The 26,418-nt window shown below is 40.7% G+C and overlaps 1 pseudogene; it reads right to left on the bottom strand.

The window, feature by feature from the left end:
* Window positions 1–229: 229 nt before the first annotated feature.
* The window catches only part of LOC150079148 (zinc finger MYM-type protein 1-like), a 35,906-nt pseudogene continuing 9,717 nt past the window's right edge, over window positions 230–26,418 (bottom strand).

Here is a 26,418-nt window from a genome sequence, read left to right as displayed (position 1 = left end):
AACTTTTCTTTAACTTGCTTAACTGCAGCATGATGAGCACTCTAGCTTGTTGTTGATAGATAGCCTTTTCACTGACACTCCAGTATGAACAGTTAACACATCCCACCGATGGGTGGAAGCAGCAAAGAAAGAAAACACTGTCTCAAGAGTTCCAAAAAATGTCACACACGATGCATTTTCAGCAAAAGAGTACTGACCGCACAATTTAAGCGAATGCTCCACACAATCATTAAAAATAGCTTTCTTGTTTTTTTCCCTTAAGAATGGCTTGTACACCTCCATGGTTTCCATCCATAGTGGCAGCATTATCGTAACCTTGAGCGCTGCACATCATCACATCCAGTCCATCATTTTCCAGATTTTTAAGAATGTCTGAACTGAGGTCAGCAACTTTTTTCCCCTTTAAAGAGAAAAATCCCAGAAATACTTCTTTCACTTCAACTTTCCTATTGTTGATTTTTAAATATCTAATCACTTCGGAAATCTGGTCAGTATTTGATATGTCAGGTGTGCTGTTGAACATGATACCAAAGTACTTCACAGACTTTGTCCATGACAAGCATCTCCTTCACATGATTTGCCAGGGCACTTATAAATTCATTCTGAGTTTTTAGTGAAAGATAAGAGACTAATACTTTAAGTTTACATGTGCTCCGCTTTAATCTCATTAGGTGCTCTTTCAGCGCTGAATCATATTTTGAAAGCATCTCAACCATCTCAAGAAAGTTCCCTTTATTCAATGAAGGTTCACCTTCCTTGTGGCCACGGAATGCCTGATTCTGCTTGGCAAGAAACAATGTGATATCAAGCAATCTGTGCAAGATGTCCCTCCACTTTTTCATCTCCATTTCCATCAAAGCAATAGTTTCGGCGTCAATGGTTTTGTGCAGCCTAAGTCCTTCTGCCAATGTGTTCCACTTTTCAAGGCAACGTAAGTGCTCTTCGGATATCTCATGGTTATGTACTTTCGGACTCAGTTTCCACCACATCTGAAACCCAGTCACAAATTTAGATGTCGTATCTGTAGCACTAACGGCAAACAGTCGTCAGCAAAAACAGTATAAATTCTCGCTGACGAGTGAATAAACCATCCATGACCGCAGAATTTTCTCACCATTTAGCATCATCTTGTAAAACCACTCTTTTGAAAGCTGGCGCACAGCTCCACAATATTGTAGCTAAAATACCCGAAAATTTGACAAAATCAGCGACTATAAAAACACCAGGAGTAACGAAAACAGCGCGTGCAGACGAAACCACGTGATTTGAAGCGTCATTGTAATTGGGTAATAACGACAGCTCTGACCGGAGCGCACGCGCAAAAATGTTTTTGTGGTTACAACTAACTACAGAGATATTTTTATAAAAAATAATAAATTTCTGCTGAAACACTGCACAAATATTTTATAGACAGTCAGTTTGGTGTTACCCGGTGCGGTCGTCACACACCGACCTCCCTGGTGACGCCACTGGCTCATACACACTTGAAACTATTTTTATAAACTTCTACAAGATTCTAGAAACAACCCTGCATTTTCAGAAAGAGTATTTCATCAAACCTGTTCCAAAACATAACGTAGCAGATTCAGAGAAGTATCGCAGACCGATATCTGAGGATCCAATTTGCTAAAAAATTGAGAAAACCATTTTGAAGCACATTACAGAGCACTGTTTCGGCTACAGGTCTCCTTACGCTCATTCATAAGTTTGGATACAGATCAACAATCATTATCTAATATATGTGATCACGGAATTATGTGGTCCCACCTACCCAATACTGTGTTGCGCCACCGTTCATACGGATAATAGCGCTATCTGCCTGCCTAGGTACTGACTAGATCTCCAAAGACGTCTTGTAACCATGATGCCTACAAGACTTTCTACAAGATTTATTGGATAATAAATCCAGTAACTCTCCTAACTATGAAGCAATCTTCGTTACGTTAGGATACAACTTCGTGACGTTTGACGTCTGTGTGCTGTATATACCCCCAAAGCCGTCCCAGCAAATCATCCTTGAAGTTTCCAACTGGTTAATCAATCAGCTGCATCCCACAGCTTCTCACTTAGTTTGTGGTGATTTCAATTTACCTCCTCAGCTATCTAATCTGAAAAAGGATTTTCTGACACACTTGAGATGTGCTGACCTACAACTTATTAATGAAGCTCCAACCAGGAGGAATAACCTCTTAGATCTAGTTCTAGCCTCTTTCCCTTGCACCCTTGATTACATTACAGAAACGTCATTTGACTCTGATCATGTCCCGATGCATGTAACCGCATATCTGCCAGCCCCCAAATTAGAAGCCAGAAGGACAACAACAAAGGTTGACATTACTAGCCCCAACTTACTTGACGTAGATAAGTGCATCAGAGCCGCCTCTCTCATTCCCTGGGTGGCCTTAGAGACTTGTGACCCAGAACTAGCTGTGAACATTCTCACAAACTGGATCAACACGGTTGCCAAATATGCTGCTTCGAAAAAGATCACAATCAGTCCATATACAAGACTTTGGTGGAATTCTGAACTCAAAATGAGTTTCCAGCTGAAGCAACAGCTCCATCGCACATGGAAACAATCTCAAAATGTCAATGATCGTATCGTTTATTCCAGGGCACGGGCTCATTTTAATCACCTGAAATCTGAGGCAATCAAATTATATGTTAACCGTGAGCTGGCTAAAGGAAAAATTCCATACAAGAAAGTGAACCCTCATTTTCCTTTACAACTTGATCCTGAATTGTGGCTCGATTTCGTCACAAGATTTAACCGTATTCCTATGCCAAACTCAGATCTAGCTCTACTAACAGAACCCATCCAGCAAGAAGTGTTGAACAACATTCAGATTACAAAACAACAGCTGATCGTAGCCATCAATTCTCTACCTGCCTCGTCTACCACCGGTGATGATGGAGTTCCCCAATTCATGCTCAAATGCCTAAGTCCGTACATTATTCAGCCACTTTTAATTATCTTCAACCAGTTACTCTCGAACAAAATTTTCCCACAGCAGTGGAAAAACTATCTCATCAAACCTTTAGCCAAAGTTCAGTCGCCATCGAAACCTAAACACTTCCGACCCATCTCCAACTCCTCCAACCTGCTGAAGCTCCTGGAGAAGGCCTTACTCCCCATCCTCACTAAGCAGATCTTGCCCAGTAATCCAGCCCAAATTCACTACTCCCTTCCAAACAGATCAACGATCACCAATCTGCTAGCCACCACGAATACTATCTTGTCAGCATTGGAGAATAGGCAGGAACTAGCTGTGACTTACTTAGACATTGAGGCTGCATTTGATGCCGTCCAAGTAAACCAACTTCTCACTCTCCTGGAATGCCACTTCCAGATCACAGGGAACATATTATGCTTTCTCTCCTCTCTTCTGAATAACAGAGTTATAAAGCTTCATACAGGAGATCGCACCCTTACTAGATCCGTCACCGCAGGAGTCCCACAAGGAGGGGTCCTTTCGGGCCTTCTGTTTTCATCCATTATCTTCCCACTGGTTGCACATTCTCGATGTCTACTGAGCTATGCGGACGATATCAAGATGCTCACTCCCATCATTCCGGGTCAAGGCCTAGATCTGGTAAAAGTGGAAATTAACAACACTCTCACCACAGTCACATCTTACCTCTGCCAGTTTGGGCTCAAGATTAATCCTGCTAAGTCCGAATTCATGGTGTATTCATTGAAGCAAACTCCTTCTTCTCTCCAGCCTTCGGTCGGCAACACCCTCATCCCAATTGTGTCCAGCCATCGTGATCTGGGCGTTGTATTCGACCCAAAACTTCGATTCAACGCCCACATGGATATGCTCCTCACACGTGCTTCAAGACTCCGGTGGATAGCAAAACAGCATCTCCTTCATATCACAGATAAAAAGATAACCGTGAGGTACATAAGAACAGTTATCTTTCCACCTTTACTCTATGCTGCTGAAATTTGGGCGTCAGCAGCACCGTCAATAAAGAAACCACTCTTTGCCACAGAATTCTGGCTCCTAAAGTGGGCCAACAGGAAGCACAACCTTCCAGCTCTGATTCGTACCACACAGCTTGCCAACTCTCTCGGAATTCCACGGCTTCCCACCTTAATCGATGACCAACGCCTCCTAGCAACAGTCTTCTGGGATACCTGTGGCTGGAGGATCCCCCCTGCTGCCCTTAGGGCCAATCCCGAGCTCTACTCGCATTCAGCACACACTCCATCTCTCGGACAGGTTCCTTCCTCAGCAGATGCTCAAGCAAACCCAGGCACTGGACGCCGACCTGAACAAATTCGCTGCTGACCGGACTTACCGGAAAAAAATTATGACTGATGTATACCTTGCACCTGTTCCTGTCTGATTGAGCTGGTGCTCTTATCTCGATGTTAAGCCAGCTCAAGCAGATTTAACTCTCGTAAGGAGTTCTCTCCTTTGTATTATAATATGTTTTCTTTGTAAAATTACCTTTTTGTAAATAATTGTTCAATTTTCCCAAGTTTGGGAAACTGTAAGTCCCTGGCTTTATGGCCGTGAAGGGTAATAAAAGATTATCTCTCTCTCTCTCTCTCTCTCTCTCTCTCTCTCTCTCTCTCTCTCTCTCTCTCTCTCTCTCTCTCTCTCTCTCCACAGGATGTTTATGACCCTCACTTCCCGTTCCAAAACATTCCACAGGTGTTCAATTGGATTACGGTAAGTCAAATTTGGAGATCAATCAAGATGGATGACATCTTCACTGTATTCCTCAGCCTAAAATACTGAATACTTCGCTGGCTTAATACGATTCTTTTACTAAGCCATTTACCATCTCAATGAGCATGCGTTATATTACATTTGACTGGATCCCTTGGAATTTTCTCATCACAAAGACAAACACCTCAACTTTGAAAAGTCATCATCACATCTGGGATCGAATTCCTGATGTCTGCACCATACTGACGTGCTCACACAGCAGAAATGAATTGCTGGTCTCTTCTGCTCCAAACTAGTCTAAACATCCAGCAAGAGGCTAGGCGTTGGCAGTCTACTTATCTTCAGTGGACGATATATTCTAAACAAAAGTAAGGAAAAGAATATGAAGGATACTGCTCAAATAAATATATATGTATTTTGCAATCCTTAATATATTTATTTCTTAACTCATTGTAACGTAAGAAAATACTCTTTGTAACAAAACAATCACTTATTTTGTATTTGCCATTGTAACCCATCGTCATCATTAATAGCTGTATTACGATAGGTAACAACCCATTAATCCTGTAACCAGTTTATATTTCTGTGTTTCCTGTCGCTTTATAAGTTTTATCCCCCTAACATGTAACGCTGCTATTCAAGGACGAAGTTTGTAGCTTGAAATAAACAAATAAGATAGAGGAGTAAATTTCATTTACGTAAGGATCTCTTGCGCAAGGATCCCTCCAAACTCCCTAATAAGAATCAAAACACTTTGGAACTTTACATTTCAATAATAAATATACATAAATCATTTTTACGTAACGTACGTACTTCCACTTTTTGATAATTCTGGCTTCCTTTCTGGATATCCACTCAATGAATTAATCGTGTAACAGTTCGTCACGGAATAATAGAAATACTTGCGGTAGTAGTGGAGGTAAATCGTTGGAGTCAGGTGAACACTTGATCTATCAAAAAAAAAAAAACTTAACTGAAACTACATACAGTATAAAGAAGTGTAATGCATTAGAACACACAGCCTCTAAGGGCTGTTCACTTAAAACACCTTTAAAGCTTTAAAAAAAAATTAATTTTTAAAAAGTTAACCTTAGACATTCATCCCATTGCTTCAATAATCAATATACACCATCCTACCAAAAGCAGTGGAAAACTTTATTTACGAACAATTTCCACTCCGTAGAACACACAAAATTGTCCAAAACATCAATGCAGAATTCATGGTTTCCATGCACAGAGGTCAGTGAATCTTATCATGCGAAACACCCCAGACCATGATAACTTCTCCCAACTTCACCGTTGAGACAACATACTCAACATACCCGTATTCAACCGCCTCAGACCGGCAGAGGGTGTGGCGTAACATGCTGCTGCACAGGTGCGACTTCTACTAATGCACAAACTAAATTCAGTATGCATTTGTTATCGTTATTAATAGCTTGTTAGCTACAACTCTTCCTTGAATGTTCATGGCCTGAACATTCAGGCCGTGGAACCCGTTAAAGGTTTATCGTGGAACACGTTAAAGGTTTTCTGCCGTCCGCTGGCGTCGCTCAAGATACAAGGCAATGTCTTCTGGAGGTCGATGGCGAGATGAGTTAAACAGCTAGTGTAAGATGTGACGGCTCTTAGGATCAGTATTTTACGTTTACCCGATGATTTCATGGGGTTAGTGTGACCTCTGAACTTCCATTTCTTCAGCACGTTCCAATTGTCGACTGGGAAGAGTTAAATTCCTGCACAACTGCACGCACGACATATTCTTCATAAAACTCTTCCCTCTGGCTCTCACCTCTCCCTCGTGCTTATCGTTCGGCGTGCACGTTTGCAATGAAACCTTTATAGATCAAAATATTTTGATATTTCGTAGTCATACAATTTCCTTCAATCAGAATCGTCCTATGAATTTTAATAGGATTGCACAATTTTTTCCACTGGAGCTACAGCTTAATTTAATTTGTATCTCAGTATTCTCCGAGGGTATACTAGAGTGTGGTCACTACTGCAGATTGAATGATAATTATCATAATCATCAACCAGAGAAGGATATTTTTAACCTCAATACCTGCATTTTATTATTTATTTTAAATACAGAAATGATTTTAAATTTGAGTTTTTCAATCACAAACATTGGAGCTGTAATATAAAGATTATATACAGCTCCAAGGAGTCCATATATATATATATATATATATATACATATAACGACTAAAAAAATTAACAAAAAACATCAATTTGGCACGGGGTATTCCTCTGGCTAAAACTTACAGTATTAAGAAACCTTTCTTTTCTTTTCCTTAAATCTGTAGAATCATTCTTCAAACACGCACACAAGGCAATGACTGCCTGCTGTTTTCATTAGATCTATTATGCTCCTCTCTCTCCACTACTTGTGGAGACTGGAGTGATTATAATGCTCTGTCTTGTGTGTGTGTGCTGAACTCTCACTAAAGACTGTACTTACTGTACTGAAATGTTTACTGTCGAGTACTAATAAAATTATTCTCAGATAAGCTATAATGATTATTTTTACTTTTTTATAATCAAACATATTTGCTATCATTATAGACGTTGTGTTGTTTCATGCCCCAAAGCAAGTAAACCGTACTACCAACCGTCTGTAAAATTCTGTGCATTTTATGTCCTGTTTGCTATTGTGTTGGACGAAAAACTTGGTTTTTCGCAGACCAAAACCATGCAACCCTCTCCCGAAACCGACAAATTCTGCAATGTTATGGATAAAGCCCATAAAAGTTGCTCCCATCCTTGGCAAGACTCGAATCGAGGCCTTTTACATATTGTTTTAAGGGCAGAGATAGTGACCCAGTACCACCTGCGAGGTTATGTATGTGTGTGTGTGCGTGCGTGCGTACTCGTACCTGTTACCTGCAGCAAACTGAATATCATTGCAATGCCGAAATTACGAGAGATGCTTACCAGCTACATAACTCCCTCAGTTAAAGAACTAATCTTATAGAAACTAGTTTTCAGTACCCAAATGATCTCCTATTTTGATTCTCTGAGTTAGGTAACAGACAAAATAAGATTTTGTTCAGCCTTTACAAATTTAAGGCCATATCTGATTGCTCTAAAATACAGATACCAAAAAATACTCACTTGAAATCGGTCGAGTTACCATACTTATCGAGGACTTCCGCATAAGTTATAAAAGATTCTGCATCATATCCAACAACTTCCATATCTTCCCATGTTATGTTTGTTTCTAGTGGGTTAGCAAATCTGATCTGCAAAAAAATTACACTTGATAAGAAATGAAATTGCTACTTACAAAGCATCCAGTTTCAAAAATCAAGACTTTGTTAAATTAAATTGCTAAAATTATGGAAACATAAAACATTCAGTACTTTTTTTAAAATTACATGCCACCGGGAAAAACGTGTTTAGGCAATTATAACGAGTGCATCAGAGTTGTTAAAAGACAAAAAAAAACAATCATTTGTTTATGTTGTAATGCTATATAAAAGAGTATTCTTTTCTTTTCCTTAAATCTGCAAATTCAGCAAATTCGAGCTTTTCATTTGGCCAACCGATGCAGATATAAGAGGACTAACGGAAAAACGGAACCATTCTGAGATAGAAGATGAATAATTTCGTTCAGGTGAGTAAAGCGAGTTTTAAGGAAGGTCGAACGTGAAGGGGAGTTGCGTTTCTTATAAAAAGCTCCCTGAAAGCAATTAGACTGCACCCAGAGGGGTGTAAGATGACTTGAAGTAAATAGAAGATAGAGCATGGTACACGCCAAACGAATTAATAAATAAATACAATTTTTTTAGCAAAAGTTTATTTCCCAGTGCTCACCTTATTTTTAGGGGATTCTTTTATAGTAGCTCCAACTCCCATGGTGCACTGCGTTAAACACGTGGAAAAAATTAGGCGTGTTAGACGCCATATTGACGAAAGATTGGCAGGTGATTTGGCTTTTAGGACAGTCGTTTTTAAAAACAATATTAGTTGTTACTTACCAATAGTTACATGTGTTTCTGTTTTATACAATTGTAAAGACTGTCCAGTAGTCCAACTGTTCAGGAAATATATAGTCTGATTTAATTTCTTCCCTAGTAGAATCTGAGCTTGTAGAGTAGAGCTATAGAAGTTCCTCAAGGCGATTTCCATGTAGCGAGTTTACATAGTATTCCTGAGCTTTAGTCTATAGGAAATGAAACCTTAAAGGTTACCTATAAAGCGATTTATGCCATTCTACAAAATTTATACATCAGGGGACTTACCAGGAGAGGAAGTTCCCAGCATGCACTAAAGCACTCGCAGTAGCACTGAGCGTTCTTGCAGAAGGTTTTCCTATAAACGTAGTTATAAATATTCAGTCAGAAAGCAGAAATTGGAGTTTTTTGTGTTCAATAGGCTTGATGGCATTTCAGGTTATTGCAGGATTCGTCTTATGGGGTGAAGATCTTATTTTATTTATTTATTTATTTTTAAAATAAGATTTCATAAGAGAGAAAAGTGTTGGGATGCACAGAAATATGGATGTTTTTAACTGTATGGTTAAGCAATTATTTACAATTCTTCAAGGTTAGCTTCCTAATAATTTAGGCACGTTTATACACAAAGCTTCTTGGTGAGCCGTCCAGCATCACTTAGAGGATAAAGGGGTCTACCTATCATTTCCTGTTGCGTTGATGACTATCTTCCGATATGTCCTTCCCAAAAGTAAGTTAATCTGGATCATTATGACTCCGCAATAGAAGCCGCAAGTCTTTTCTTGAAAACTGCCGCAGAGAACTGTTGAAATGTAGTGAAGACATCAGAATTTTCAATGAGCAAATGTACATTATTTTCTGAGAGATTTATTTTACTCAGCAGTATCTGTCTTTCATTCAGATATTCATTGCATTCAAAGAGAACGTGCTGCCATGTCTCAGATGCACCGCAGTGACAGAAAGGGTCAGGCTCAAGACCCCTTTCAAAAAGTTTAGCCCTGAGCGACCCGTGGCCAGTCATTAAATATGATGTGGTCATGCTAGGCGCAAACCATTTTGAGACTGTGGGTAATGATGCGAATTCAACATTTGAAATGTATATTCGTGTAACCTCACCACGTTCACTTTGAGCCCATCTTTGCTGCCAAATAGCAGTAAGTTCCTTCCAGAGTCTTCGTTTTTCCTCTTTTATTCTGTTCGCAGGGTCTGTTACAATAAAAATATTTACAGAAATTCCTTTTTTGAGATTGTAGATCATACTCCTGTAGGGGATATAAAGATCCAGAGGCAGGGTTCCTGCTAGAACGTGTAAAGCATTATTCGACACCGTCCTAGGAGCTTGAAGAAGAGTGAGCAACACCGAACGCTGTAATGAAAGAAGTTTAGTCCTAATCTTAGTTTTTGAGACATTCCAAAACCAAACACCTGCTGCGTACGCTGCAATCGGTAGGAACATAGTCTTATAGTATAAAGACAATGTCTTTTTGCTAAGGCCCCCTTCTTTTCGAGAAATCCTTGCAATTCCAGCCGTGAAGTTTTTAATTTTCTCAGAAATTTTGGATACGTGAGTATGAAAGTTTAGTTTGTCATCGATTGTAAGTCTCAAGTACTTGGTGCTGGATACGTAAGGAATTTGTGAACCATTTAGGATAACTCTGGGAGGTCTGCCATAATTGAATTGCTTTCGAAAAACCATAAAATTAGTTTTTGTAGGGGAAATTTTGAGCTTATTGGCCCAGTTGGATAAATCATCCAATGTTGTTTGGATCTTTTGCTCAAAATTGATCTCGACCTTCCAGTAACGCCGACCGCCAAGTCGTCTGCATATGCAATTTTTAGGCAATCCCCATTTTCCTTTGTCAGCCATTGGTCTAAGACTGCATTCCAGAGGAGAGGCCCAGGACTGAACCTTGCGAGCACCCTCTGGAAGCAGTCGTACTGTAAGTCAGATGTTTGGCACAAACCATGATCTGTCTGTCTTGAAAGTATGATCTCATAGTTTGGTAGATATGATTATCACACATGGCTGAACGTAGCGACCCGAGGGCGCTCTCCCACCAGAGGGAGTAGAAAGCACCCTCGAAGTCCACTAACACCACCAAGACATACTTGCTGTGAGATTCCTGGATGTATTTCAGAAGAGAAATTATAGCGTCTTCGGTCGAGTGACCCTTTATGAATCCGTGTTGATGGTCTGACCACAACTGTTGGTCCGATAACATGCTTGCAATTCTGGGAGAAATTAATCTCTCAAAAAGTTTCCCTAAATTGGGCAGGAGGGATATTGGTCTGTACGCCCTTGGGTTTGTTTTCGCTTTTCCAGGTTTATATAAAATTTTCAGTAGAGCTAGTTTCCAGGGTTTGGGAAAAAGGCCGTCGAGGAAGCATTTAATGTACATATTCAGTAGGATATTGGGAAACAGTAAAAAATTTCACAATTACCAAATTCTCTAGCAAGTCAATGCCAGGGCATTTTTTCTTATTGAGTTTAGCAGTAGCAGCTCCTAGTTCCACTAGAGTAAAAAGGCAATTTCTCAGTATAACAACACCGCACACTGAATACACCATAGACGTGGTGTATTCAGTGTGCGGTGAATACACCATAGACGTGGTACACTTGTTCACATAAGCACACTATTGAGTACCCACAGTTGTTCAAAAGCCCACAGAACTAGACGACTGTAGCCTGAGCGAACCACATTATTATTATTATTATTGTTATTAGCCACATGGTACAAGGAAGTCTGAGGCTTATGCTGTACCAAACAAAAAAAACTTTCCGAATTACCCTGTGTCAGAGAGAGAGAAAATCAGAAATAGAGGGGGATCACCAAGAAAGAAAAGAATGATGATATCCAGCTCAGGACCCTGTGCGTGCCAAGCCCATACTCACCAGATGTGAGCCCCTTTGCGGTTCGTTTCTATAGTTCGGATCTTCTAATTAGTCTTTCAAGGTCAATTCGTCAATTCCAATTTGAGATAAGCTGTGGATTGATTCCAACGCCCTGGCTGGTATGAACCTACCAGCCATCCTCAGTCTGTTGACATTCATCTTTAGGGATTTCGTGCCTCTTAAGGCGAATAGTACATGGATGAGCCACTCACAAGGCCGCCAGAAGCACGGTAATGATATCACGCCAGTCATCTTTACTGTAGTTATCAGTCGTTTCCAGGCAATCATGTCTAGTAAACGCTGTAGTTTCAGCTGTTCAGCAAGCTGCGTGGTCCTTAACTGATGGGGAAGATGGTGTTTATCGTTGGCCCACTTCAGCAGCCAGAATTCAGTCGCATATATTTTCCTAATATGGGTAGAGGGTGGCTGACGCCCACAATTCAGCACCATACAATATGGCCGAATACACTGTGATTGTTATATATCGTGCGGTTTTCGGAGCATGTTTCACGTGCAAGAGTTGTTGTTTGGTTGTACAATGTATTCGTTGTACAACCAAACTGTACAACCATTGTACAACCAATACAATGTATTGGTTGTACAATGGTTGTACAGTTCATTCTCTTTGCAAGCAAGTCAATAATGTGACGTGGACGTAAGTTTAGTGTCAAATAGTATTCCCAGATCAATATGAATTCTGAAAATTGGGATAAGCCTCCCATTTAGCTTTGGATGTACGAGCGTGGGTGATTTTTTCAGCGAGTACACCATCATTACAGTCTTCTGTGGATTTAGGGCCAGGCCAAATTTATCTAAGTACATGAATAAATCCATAAGCTTATGATTTATCTGGTCACACAATGCACTATTAAACAAGGACGGTCGGATTGTTGTTGGAATTTTAATATCATCTGCGTACGTGTATACACATCCCTGCCCTCGCAAAATGGGATCATCATTGCGCTAAAGAGAAGCCTGGATAAGACATCACCTTGTGGAACTCCTGCATTGGCTGGTCGTTTTAGGATCTGACTGTCTGTACTCAAATAAATGAAACGACAAGTTAGTAGGGATTGCAGGAATTTCAGCAAGTTTCCTTTTATTTGGAAGGTGTGTTGCAGCAGACGTAGTAGGGCATATACATTCACACTACCGAAGGCGGCCATTATATCAGCATGTATTAATGCAACTTCATTTCCGGCTTGGAAATCATTCAGTGCAGCTGCTCGCACTGTAAGGAGGTTCGTAATTGTTGATCTATTAGATATTGCATAATGAATTTGTTGAGGCTGACTGGCCAGGATCTGATCCGTCAACTTTAGCAGTAGAGCATTCTCCAGTATTCGAATCCCATTGATGACGGTAGGAATTTTTATGGCTGAATTAATCGGTCTCAGGCGAGGGTAGCATGGTTTTTTCTCACAGAAACTCGAGTTTTTCGTCCAGCAAACATAAAATCAACCTCAGAATGCAATTTACAGACAATATACACAAAGCAACATGGCCTTAGCTGCTAACTGATGATGGTGACTCGTGACTAATGATGTTTGTTGGAGAATCTACTGACGTGGTCCATTCCAATCTTCATCGTCAATTCGCTGATATGTGTCATTCCTATGCCTGCATCGGGGCAGCTTTCCCTTTTAAATGTATCTTTCATGTAGCGGTTGATTGCTTTAGATTTTTCCCTATTAAATGTTGCTCTGGCCAATGAGTAGTTAATTCTATTTTTTGTATCATTTGACAGTTTTCATTTTCTGCACAGAAAATGGAAACTATCAAATATAGTTAAAACAATACAGTTAGGTTCGAGTTCCACCAATCTCTCGATCTTGATTAGATCCTAACAAGTCAGGAAGCCGCAAATTCTGCAACAGAGTTGATCCAACTGGTTAAAAGAGATGTTGCGAGTAAGGCGTCACATGTGAGTAGACAATTCCATGGGATACAGCTAGCAAAAATGAAGTCAATATAGGGTAGCATTATGCGGACTGATAATACGCTATAGGGAAACTGATTTTTTTAGCAATCTGGATAATTGTTACTTATTCCAACATAACATAAAAAGTACAAGGGCTTTAACAAGCTTGACTTAATGCTCACCAGGAATCCATTTTTTTTTAAACTATGAAGTGCAGGAAAGAAGCATGAAGAAGTATGCATCGAAGGTATTCACTTATAAGACGGAAAATTACAGCTCAATGAATGTATTCTTATGTCTCGAGGTATTCACTTATACGATGGAAAAGCACATGAAAACGTATAGCTCAATGAAAAGCTTTAAGTTTTCGTTGAAAAGTGTGCTGTATTGTCTTTTGGTTGGACGTAGGCAAAAATTCTATGTGCGGTGTGGATCACGTGGCTGGCTTTGAATATTCCTGCGCGAAACTTATCTCAATAAATGATATGTAACCCCTGGCATTGCTGCTGTGAAGGGTCTATTGTATATACCACGTTTGTATACAATAAAGATATATTATATTTACCTTGAAACCTTTTTCCAGTTTTCCTTTCGAGTCACAAAATATTTTGTAAGATTTACAAAACGAACTTCGCCAGCCGGCAAAATTTGGAATTTCGAAGCATGCATCAGGAAACCTTTCGCAAAACTCCTGCCGTTTAACGCTGAAAAACAGAATAAACATGAAATTCTTAACTCATCAGTGATGCAAGACAGGTCAATTATTTTTAATATCATGGATGACTTCACATGAAATCATTCTTTCATCACCAATGCCTCTAGTTGTAGTTCTTGTGAAAGTAAATAAATAATCTTTATCATGGAGATAACCCCATACATATTCTAAGTGGCATTTGAATGCCTGGGGTTAAAAATTCAGTGAAGCACATTACAGTCAATATAAAAATACACAGTGGGACAATACGAAACAAAAATAAATAAATAAACGACAAAAAAAAGAAAAACACTGCAGATATGTAAATGAACATAGATAGCAGTAGTGTGTGTGTGTGTGTGTGTGTGTGTGTGTGTGTGTGTTATATAAGACGGCCCCTAAACGTTAGTTCAACTCCGCCATGGTTCTCTGTGATGATATACAAAACTCTGTGCAGAAATAAGTGTAGTGCTATGTTTGTGCAGGGTATATATTGTTTAGTTGTTCCTAGCCACTTTGCTACCAGGAAGGTTGCTTCCCAGTTCCCGTTCACACCAGGAGCAAGCGGGCTACCATAAGAAGAAGAGTACCCATAGGAAGAAGCGCAAGTCGTACGAGTGCAGCAGTCTCCTATATTGACGTACGCTGGCGAAGACCACAAAGAGTACCTCATTTTATCCGCATCCACCGAAGATAGTGTAATACCAGTGGATGCCAACAGTTCGCGTACCCAAATCTGGGTACGAGAAGTAAAAATACTAAACTAAACTATTACATGAGAGTTACCTGGAAGGTAACTTTCAACTACCCATTTCTATCGTTGCTATTTGGATTTTTAAGAGCATTAGCAACTAAGGCCATATTGCTCCGGGGATATGCGGTGATCATTCCCTGACCTTTCCGCATCCTCCGTATTTGGTGGAAACGTGCTCGAACCCCGGTCTAATCAAGAAGCGTGTGTTACGCACTGCTGCTTCTGCCCACCTGACTACGGAGGCGCCCCCATATGTATTATGTCTGTAAATTGCGTGTGTTCTCTGGTCGATTCGCCTGCTTTGCTGGGCGAAAATCCCCAGTTTTTTTCTGGGTAAAAACCTTGCTATCTACGCCTGAGACCGATTAACTCAGCCACGGAGTGAAAAAAGCCCATAAAAGTTCTTCACATCATCGACGGAATTCGACCCCGGGCATTTTTCACCCGGTATGGGAAAGGACGGTGACGATACCTGTGCTAACCGTGCAGACGGATACGAGCAGTATGTCGACATGAACATGTCAAGCATTTGGTTGGGAAAGAATCTGTCCGCCAGGCGAACCTGACGGATATGGCTGACGAGCATCGGAGTAGATCTTAGACGAGGTTGTGGGATCCTCCAGGAGCGCGAGTCCCAGATGCTGGGTTGGAAGATCGATCCCAGAGAAGTATTTCAGCAGTGAATATGATCCTCCTTTAAAAAATTAAGGAGGACGTTATTCTAATTGACAGGACGATCGCCAGTTTAACTTCATCAGAATCCCGGGATCACCACCAGGCAAATCCAGTGATCACCTGGATTTGCTTGGTAATCCCGGGTTCACCTTCATCTGTGATGAAGTTTAGCATTGGCCCACTTCAGAAGACACTATTCTCCTACCTAAATTCTCTTCGTGTTAGTGGGAGCTGCTGAAACCCAAATTTCGGAATCGCATTATATTACTAGATCAACTGGTGTTACTAGGGACCTTGTGAGGATCGAAGGGTCCTGTACATAACACAATTGCTGCTTGGCGGTCCACCTAAGCCAAGAGAACTTAGTGGTTGCTATGTCAATGTGGCTACTGAATGTCATCTTGGCTTCAAAGACCACACCGAGATCGTTGTGCGATTGCACATTCAGAATTCTGGTTCCTCCAAGGGAGAGAATCTTTGCTAAGTACCGTGGAGAATTCAGTAAATATATATAATTCTTTAGGAAAAAAACTGCAAAAAAGCAATTTTTTGATATGACAGCTCATAATCTGCATACCACTTCTGAAAATATTTAATAACGCTACGACTGTTTGTTGTTTTGTTATGGAACCCACAGAAGACAGAAGTGTGATAGGTGCGGAACCTATTATTAATGTTGTAGTAGGATTTTAGGAGTATCAGCGACTAAGACCATATTGTTCCGTGTATACTGTCTGTAAACTGCGTGTGTTCTGTGGTCAATTTTCTGTTTGTTGGAAAAAAACCCTAGTTTCCAGGGGGGAAAAACCATGCTACCCTCACCTGAGACCGACTAACTCAGCCACGTTGTGAAAAAGGCCCATAAAAATTCCTCACGTCGTTGACGGGACTTGAATTCGAGTCTTTTCCACCAGTTGTGGGTAGGATGGCAATTTTGCCAACTGTGCTGCCCACGAGGGCAAGTGCGGAAGCGCTTTTCTGATGATGATAATAATGAAGAAGGGATTTTTGGGCATCAAGAAATCAGTTCATATAATTACACAATTTTATATAATTAGCCTCCAAAACAGTTGCATTTGAGGAAGAAATATCTCTCCCTCTAGTGGCCATGCAGAAAACGTTCTTGGTTTCAACCGTCTGTCGCCAGAATGAATATGGATAATTGATTGGATAGATTTTACCCTTCCAATCAAATATCCTAGTTCATTAACTGAATAGGTTTTACCTATCCAAGTAATGAACCGGCCTCATAATGTAAAAAAAAATAACGAGGAAATATTCATTACTTATTAATCACGAATGACTTCTTTAAAAAGGCCCCTTTATCTTTCATAGCAAAAATTAACGATTTCCACTGAAATTCCTGCAAGGAGTATTTTTAATTCAAATAGAATAGATAATGACCATGCATCTTTAACGGCTGTTAAGTAAAACTATTTGTATCGACTGTGGCTAGCAGAATTAGGAAGAAAACCAGTCTCACGAAGACATATGTCATATTGTCTATCTTCAAAGATAGACAATATGACACATGTTCTCATTAATTATTATTATTATCAGTTTGTTTAACAAACACTCCCATACAGAAATTATCTAGGAGGATGGCTCGTACATACATCCAACAACACTTATTAGAGAATAAATATCACAAAATACATAAAATAAATAAAGAGGAAAAATTAAATACATTTTTTACGTACATAGGATAATTAACAATTGCAAAATATTATACATACATACATAGAAAAATTAGTCTTTTACACTAAGAATTGAACCTGATAGTCATTCTGTTGACTAAAAAGGAATATCATTCAGTACAGATTTTTATGAGTTCATGGGCACATGAAGTCTTTTGCTATGAGTACTCTACTTTCTTGAATTACGTTCTTCACTATATTTGTAGTTTGGTAAACAGATCCGCTGCAATGAGCTTCCTGTAAGTTCTGTCATTACCGGTCCTGTAAGTACCTGTCCGGGTTTATTTTGAAGTCTATCAAGAGCTCCAGAGTATTGGCAGGAAACATCCGCCTTAATCCATCCGTGTTATAGAGAACGCTACGGAGACAACGAGGGTAGTGGAGGCGGGCTTCAGGGCGAGGCCTGACCACAAGATTTTCAATTTGAGGGACATCTAAACTCCCAGTCAGAAGTTGTGCTGGAGTGCAGATGTTACGTAAGGTAACCCTCTGAATCAATGAATCTACGTTTAAGTTTTATACAGTATGGATTTTTAAATTGTAAATGGCTTCCTGGCAATCGTGTTCAACCACCGAAGCACCCAGTATTCCAGACTGAGAAACTTTCTAATATAGGTATTTGGGACAGAGGACCAAATTACTGAAGCATAAAGGGATACAGGCACAATATATTTTTGGATGTATTGGGTCACTAGTTGCTGGTTTCCAATCCCAGTTATCTCCTGTTTTACAGCCCATTTGGCACCAAGAGTTTTTGATCTGGTATTCTGAAAATGCCTTTGGAAGGTGAGACCCTCGTCCCACGTCTCTCCTAGATCTGTGTATGAGCTGACTTTCTTAATACGTACTCTATTAATTGATAATTTAATGTGATTCTTTATCTTCCTATTAGTTATTTCCAGTTGTGCTGGCTTGTCAGAGTTTAGCCATAAACCTACTGTATTTTAGATAAGTATGACTGCAGTTCATAAAGCTTAGCGTTGGCATGGATATCGACGTCGGACACAAGAGCTCTTTCGTTAGATTCAACAAAATATTTTATATCGTTGGCATAAGAAAAAAAAACATGATTCTGCGCTAGAAAAGTCACCAGGGCGGCATCGAACAGCAACGCTGATAAAACACCTTCCTGAGGGATGTCCCAGATTTAGGTGTATTCTGCACGAAACTCTTGATGTTGTACAATTAGGTACCTTGGCTTCAAAATGGTCTTGATTATCTGTAATAGTTTTCCTTCAATGCGAAAATAATCTTCCAATATAATTTCGAGTGGAGGTAACAATACCTTATCAAAAGCTGACTTAATGTCAAGAAATATGATATCAATTTGGGCCTTTTCATTTAAAACTTGTTGCACTCCGAAGAGGGTCTCCAACAAATTAATAATAGTGGATCGCCTCTGTACAACGGTATGGAGGCAGAGAAGCCTGTGCGCAAAGCACTGTTGGGTTAACGCAGGTAGGATGACTTTTTCAAAGAGCTTTAATAGAGAATAACTGATTGATATGGGCCGAAAGTCTGAACGGTTTTTAGGGGTCTTCTTTTTTGGCACCGGCCTCACAATTTAGTGATTCCATCCCCCCGGAGGGAACTCCATCTTTCAGGATGTTTCGGAATATGTGCAACAACACATCCACAATATAGGCACTACATATTTTTAATATAAATATAGGGAACCCGTCGGTGCTGATCGTAGATTTGTTGGGCAAGGAGTTAATCTCATTGATGAGATCTTCTCTAGAAATAGTGACCTTGGATAAAGCGTACCCTCCCTTCTGACTATTGTGATTTCACAAGCAAAAAATGTAGTAGTAGAAAGGTTGTACTCCGTTACAGTTCAGTACTATACATCGCTAGTTACCACTCGTTTGGATAGGTCTAATTCGAATTCTGTTGACGATTAAAAACATTTCTAATGCCTCTTCAATCGAGGCTGGTTAGCCGATCTTATTGGAGAAAGTCCAGTCAGTTTTTCAGATTTTTCAACCCGCGCAACCAGCAAATCGATCTGTGAACACACACTACTACATACAAAGGAGACCTAGGCACCGAAGGCAACAGTGAAACACCGTACCAAGCGTGCATAATCACAACTAGTCTGAGCACTTTGCTCCCTGGACACGAAACCCCTTCTAGCAGACGGGACGAATCAGGAGAAGAGATGAAAAGGTAATTGAAATAATTTTATGTGAGCTAATTTTTTGGACTACCCTGTACTTTTCATATTCGTATCGAACCTTCGCACTGTAGAAATACATCTGCCCACTCCCAAGTGCCGTAGTAGAACCACAGAGATCAACATATGAGGATCAGCTTTTACGATGTCCATACAATGAGAATATTGCAATTTTACAAGGGTGAAAAGTATTTTACAATGAAATTTGGGAATCATTCCTCATATACCAATATTCTAACACAGGCGTAATTAGGTGTGGTGCATATGTATGCGTGTGTTAGGCACCAAAGCAACAAAGGCTATGAGGCGTCATTGTTAGTGTATTACGTCTGTATCCTACGTGTTTCTCTCCGTGGCTGAGTTAGTCGGTCTCAGGCATAGATAGCAAGGTTTTTCTCCCCAGAAACTGGAGTTTTTCATCCAGCAAAACAGACAAATCATGCATTTGTCTTAACAGACATAAGACACAGAGTACGGCATATGAATTTAAATATTCGCTTGGCCTAATATAATAGTTTGGTGGGTTTTTTTGGTTTTTTTTTTTTTTTTTTTGTATCCTACGTGTCGGTCGATTTGCCTGCTTGCTGAGAAAAAAAAAACCGTTTGTGGAAAAATATACCTAAGTGAACCTCGCCTGATACCGATTAATTCGTCCACTTTGTGATAAAAGCCAATAAACATTCTTCCCGTTCAAGGTGAAGTTCGAACGAAAGTACTTTCCACACCGTGTGGAAGACGGCGATAGTGACCATACTACTAACCATATAAAGAGAAACCGATCATACTTTGTCAAAATTTATGGAATCTTGTTAAATACTTTCGCAATCATACTCCAACTCAACTCAAGGTCATTGATAAAAAATACAGGTGCAGCTATACCTTGTTTACAGGTATTCCTTGGAAAGGGGGGGTCTTTCAGCAGCCCTAGAGCCACTCGTATCGACCAATAGAAATTAACTGTAATGTGCTGATGATCTTCATTATAATATCATATGACTAAACTGCAACTTTATCAGACAAATTAAGCAACTACAAGGATACAATTTGGTCTTTTTCAGGAATTCTCAAAACAGGGTTCAGACAAATCTTTAATGCCAATTTTACGTACCTAGTGTTTGGGTTCATTATTGTGGAGCCTTGATCAACAGAAGTCATCAGAGACTGTGGGTCGAGGAGTAGTGTTGAGAGGTGTTTTTATATATATATACTCTGGAGTGGGCCCCCAGAGGGGTTTTTTTTTTCTCATAATCTGAGACCATAAGAGTATCCCATTTACTGGAACTGGCCCACCTTCCCATGTTGTGGACAAGTACTCAGAAGCAGCTTTCCGGGTGATTGCTGTTTCTGGGTAGCCAAGTGGCCAACACAACACAATACACACACTGATTACTCAATCATGACATTACTACAAGCCTGGCCTATTTTACAGAGTCTGTTAAATTAACATGGACACGATGCGGATGCGGATTTGAACGGACGTCTTAGGTGCCGCCCTTACATATACAGATGTCCACATGTCCATCCCATTAATGAGAGTATGCCTGTGAGTGTGAGAGTATACAACATATAAATGTCTAAATTAGTATTTACTAACCCCTTCCCTTTAAGTTTATTAAATTTAATTATTAGTTTTTAGCACATTAAGTTACACCATTTCATCCCCCCCTCCAGTGTGAGAAAGAAGAAGCATGGGTGGAGGGGGAAACCGTATAACCTAACAGAAAATGTAAGAAAAAAGTATAAAATTAGTGTAAAATGTAAGAAAAAATAACAAAACCAGAACGAGAGTACAGAATGATTGAGGATCATGAATGGGAGAAATTGCTTGTCCCTTACCCCCCCCCTCCGAACTGACCGGTGAGTAGATAGGCCAGCATGGCCCCCCTGACTACCTAAGCAGACACCATGCCTTAACTACTTAGGCGGCGTGGTGTGGGACGCAGACACTGGTCAGCAGGACTAAACCTCAACCAGTGTGGGAATGAGCAGCAAACAGGCGCTCCAACATACTGATCCCTTTCCCTTTGAACCTTCATTCCTATCACCTGAATTGGTTGTTCTCCCCCTTCCCCATCTCCCCGCCCGCCACAATCTGGGTGGCCCCCTCCCTCTTCGCCTGGTGAGAAACCCCACTGCCACCTATCAACTCCCCCCCCCCTCAGGACAGGATGGGCATCCAGTCTTGGTGGACCTCTTCACTACAGCCCCCCTCTTTTACCCCTTTACCCCCGCTTTTCTGTCTTCCCACTACTATCTTCCACTTCAACTTTCACCTTTTTTTTTTTTTTTATTGGGCTCTCCCTATCTGTAGCCTTGGCTACTACGGGGTTTGACCCGCTAGTGCTTTGCACTCTCTACTCCCCGGCCAGCCTCCTCGTCGAGCTGGACGGTAAACTAGATTTTTATGTGAAAGTACAGGCCCCTAGGCTAAGATGCAGGATGAACAACGCAGCTAACACAACCCCACACTAATACTACACGAACACTCACTAGCCCACATAAATCTGGCCTTTACAGTATTTTCTTTTCATCACATTGCCTGATGCAAAGTTGTGGGAATCTCCAATGCCGCAATACAAATTACACAATCATATTAACCCCACCGCAGAGCTGGTCGAAACTGTTGCGAGGAACATGTAACTCGAAGCGCTGACAAATAGGGTTCAGTTCTGTTCTCTGATGAATGCTGTTTTAGCCTACAAACAGATTCTAGACGTTACTTCATCTGGAGGCAACGAGAAATGCGATACCATCCCTCCAACATCAGAGAAAGGGACACTTAAGGTGGAGGCGGTGTTCTCGTGTGGGGCGGCATAATGAACGACCGCACCCCTCTTCATGTTATTTATAGGGGTACGAAAACTGCGCAGAGGTACTGAGAACAGATCCTCAAACCCCATGTGCGACTTTTTAGTGGTACGGTTGGCCCAAATTTTTGAGGTGAAACATCCTTCTGGGCACCTCAACCGAGTAAATCTGATCGGTCAAGAAAAATGCGACGCGGAAATGACGTCATCTGCGGCTTCCGCCAGAGGCGGATTATCGTAACTTGTATTGTTGCAATCACACTTCTATGAATGCAACAATAAAGTATTTCCAATCAAACATTGCAACAATGTAAATACTGCATTTCTAATCAAATATTGCAAAATATAAATACTGTATTTGTAATAAAACATTGCAACAATACAAGTATTTGTAATCAAATACTTGTATTGTTGCAATCATACTTCCTACAGCTGCCATTTGACTAACGTTGATTCAGTGCAGTAAGCAACGGGCTCACGCCCACTATTTACCCTATCGAATCAACGTTATCTCAACATCCTTCCAAGCCAAACCAAGGACGTTTCACATAAAACTATATACCATGCGTGCTTGGCATACGCGCCATTTTTTTCATGCCTGACAACGCCACTGCACATATAACTCAAGTGGTGGAGGAGTATCTTGAAACTGAAGATAGTGGACATAGTGTATTTGTTAGGAGGTTCCTGTGGTTCCCACAAAGCCGCTTTAAATACTCTGTGATGATGCACAACTTGCAAAGCCAGTCGTTGTGGGTTGTGAGTAGTGTGTTGTTCGACTGTTCTCTTAGTTACAGGGAGGCACGATCACCAGGAAAGAACCTCCCAGCATCCGCCCACGGCAGGGGGAGCCGGACCAGGGATAGTAGAAAACGCCTGCCGGGCTGCGTGCACTCTTGCAATAGCAAGAGTGAAGGGAGCCAGTGGAAAGGAGCATTTTACAGGAAAGATGAAGGCAGGGAAGGCATATGGAGGCGACAAAGCGGAAGGCACCTCCAAGGAGAAAACAGAGGAGAGGAAAATGCTTAGTGCAAGATGAGGATGTCCCTAGAGAAGGGCGTGGGATGTGGAAAGAGAGAGAGAAGGTGCAACAGCGTGAGTAGAAGTTCTGCCTGCTGCGAGGAGTCATCCGGTTGCATTTGACTATGGAAGAGTTGATTCACTGTTGCAGGAGTCTTTTCTGATGGAATGGTCAGGGTCGTGCAGCTAAGCAGAGCAGAGCAGACATCAACCATAAGAAGGGCTTCAAATCCCACCACGGTATTCCCTGGTTAGCTGGAAGAATGAGTATGATGGTGCTTTCAAGTCAGTGCCGTCTTTACTACGAGGAGGATGTCCATTTGAGTATTCATTCAGTTTTGGTTGTGGCCGGTGACGAGGGAAGAGCAGATTCGAGGAGATGTAAAGCGGTTTCAGGAACGTTTGGTCTGGATGTCTCATTTGTAGAATCAGACGTGGAGAGATGATACCAGCACCTCTTGAAAACTGCAGAGGCATGACTGCTAAAAGCTAAAAACGCTTCTTTTGATTTTAACAGGTTGAAACTGAAGATATCCAACTACTGTCGTGGTCAAAACGATCACTGGACTTAAATCCGATCGAACATGTGTGGGATGTCATTGGGCGTCGCATTGCACGCCAACAGCCAACTCCTCGGTTACTTGGTGAGCTAAGGTCTGCCCTGGTAGAAGGAGGTGATTTGTTGCCACACAGTCTTATAGACACCCTCATATCGAGCATGGTTCATCGCTGTCGGGCCTGTTTAGCCGTTGAAGGGGATAATACGCCGTATTGATATCATGCGACCATATTTTCGAGCATCTTGTATCGACTTCTGTAATGTGATCTTTTTTATAATTCTTATAACCCCTTTAAATGGTCCCTTATACCTGCCCGAAGTTTCTCGCTGTCTCCTCATTTCATCGTTATTCTATGGTACCCAACCATACCAAATTTTGTCTCGCTTCGCCGCAAGTTACACCATGCACGTTTTCTACGTATTCTGTTAATTTTATCGAGCAGTGTACACAACATCTAACTACGCTACGTGTTTTGAATATGCTCAGAACCTAAGCAGGAAGCAAGTATAGAGATCAACTCTCGTCTCTGAGACACAGTATATGTCACTAGTTAATTGCTTCATCTGATGGGCAACGCTGAGTGGGTATATGAAATATGAAACGTAGAGGATTCTTACTCATATTTGATATAAATCAAAATTCAAACTTAGCACTGGCCAAATCCTTGTTTAATCTATACTACATGCGCACATCAAGCAACATGTGTCATTAATTAAACTTATGTACCAGTAGTCCATGGCAGTTGAGGGGTACAGTATTCCACCACTTATTACTGGTTCGAAGGAGTTTGGATTCGATTCTATTTTGTGGCTGGAGGAAGCCTTTAGAGTCTCTTAAATCAGGACTATAGTTAACCGATCTCAAGAAGAGGAAATAGCCCCCCCCCGTAACCATATTGACCATATTAGAAGTAACGACCCAATATGAAGTAAGCGGATAGACGACTCGGGAAGGAAGTAAAAATTACTGCTGCCCAGTTGTGGTTGTGGTAAACCATGATGACTTACCAGTGACATAATGAAATACTTCAGAAAGAAGGAACAATATTCGATACTGTTAAATATTCAAGCTACAATATTCATTATATTAAACTCTCTCTTGTTAATTATATAATATTATTTTTGAAATTACAGAATCACCAAACTCACTTATTTCTGTTGCAGACAGTAACAGCAGGAATCTCTATATCCGTAGATTCTGTCTTTATCACTAATACCACAGGATAGGAAAAGTATATAGAGAGAAACAGGTAGACTTGGTAGCAAAAGCCACACGAGCACAAAAGGTATATGAAGCACTTTCCTAATTTCCTAGCATGCCACTTTGACTTGACATTTTCCAAGATGGTGCGTTTCGATGGTTCCTGCCTTTGGTTTTCTTGGGACGATGGCAATACCGCTATATTTATCACGTGCTCCCGAAAACGCTTCATTTAACTAGAAAAGATAATTGTAAAAACGAGGATAATAAAAATAAAAGCAAAGGTGTGTGCAATTTTAGTTTATTTTTAACATTGAAATATGCAATGCCGAGGAAACTCTGCGTGAAGGTAGAGCGTGTTCCTTAAAGGGAGAAAGCAAAAAAATATATAGTTTCTTCTAATTCTTCAGAAATCTTAGTTTGTTTACTTGAATGATACTATACTGAGGCAGGAAAATCATGAACGTCACTAGTGTTTCGTATGAAGAGAAAACATTGTTTAACGAATATTAATTTCTTTTTTATCCTCAAGATTGCACCAATATTTTTCATTCATTTATCCAAGACTCAAGCATCTGGAGTTCATCTTTGCAACTTAATGTGAGATTGGATTAAATATTGTATGCCTAAACAACTTTGCAAAGTTTTACCAAAATAATTTAAAAAAATAATGTATCGCACTTACACCCATGGTGATAGGGATACGGCGCCTCAGGTAGTTTCCCATATCTGCTCCATACGAACTCTATGGAGACAAACAGTATCACTGTGAAAGGCAGAAAGTGTTGGGTTTTCTGGCTTTTGGTAGCAGGTACCCCACGTTGCCTGCACACACCGCTAGGAGGTAGCCAGGCTGCCTATAATTCTCTGGCTGGTCTCAGCCAGGGTCGCCTGAACTTCCTGCAAAGAGACAAAGTAAAAAAAAAAAAAAAAAAAAAAAAGATGGAGTACCGGATGTACTGAACAGAATGAAGGAAAAGGGATATAGATAGAGCAACGACGGATGTAAGGGGAAGGCATCCTTCATAGGTTGGGTGGGATTTCTCCGACCTAAGGCGGAAAGTAGAAGAAGACGGCCCTCCGGAGAATGAGAAAGATAGTCACGTATCTAGAGAGAGAACCGTGAGATCGTCAGGTGGCTTGGAAATGAGATACTACCCTAGATTTTGGGTTTGAAAATCCTATCCTAGAGTCAATGTGACACTACCGGGTTTAGCAATTCAAGCGACGTGAGTATCATGTCCAGTAGGGGGAAATGGTCCCCATCGAGGTGAAGATAGTCACAGTTGGGTTAAGATAGTCGAATCTGGTGGAGATGTTCAATATCTGAGAAGATGGCGTCGATCAGTGTGCATTGGTTCCAGGATGCTGTATCAGTGA

Source organism: Mastigoproctus giganteus, chromosome 10 (assembly GCF_048544385.1).
Source record: "Mastigoproctus giganteus isolate SK-2022 chromosome 10, ASM4854438v1, whole genome shotgun sequence".
NCBI lineage: Eukaryota > Metazoa > Arthropoda > Arachnida > Uropygi > Thelyphonidae > Mastigoproctus > Mastigoproctus giganteus.
Note: the sequence above shows the minus strand (reverse complement) of the source record. Positions and strands in the feature narration are given on the sequence as shown.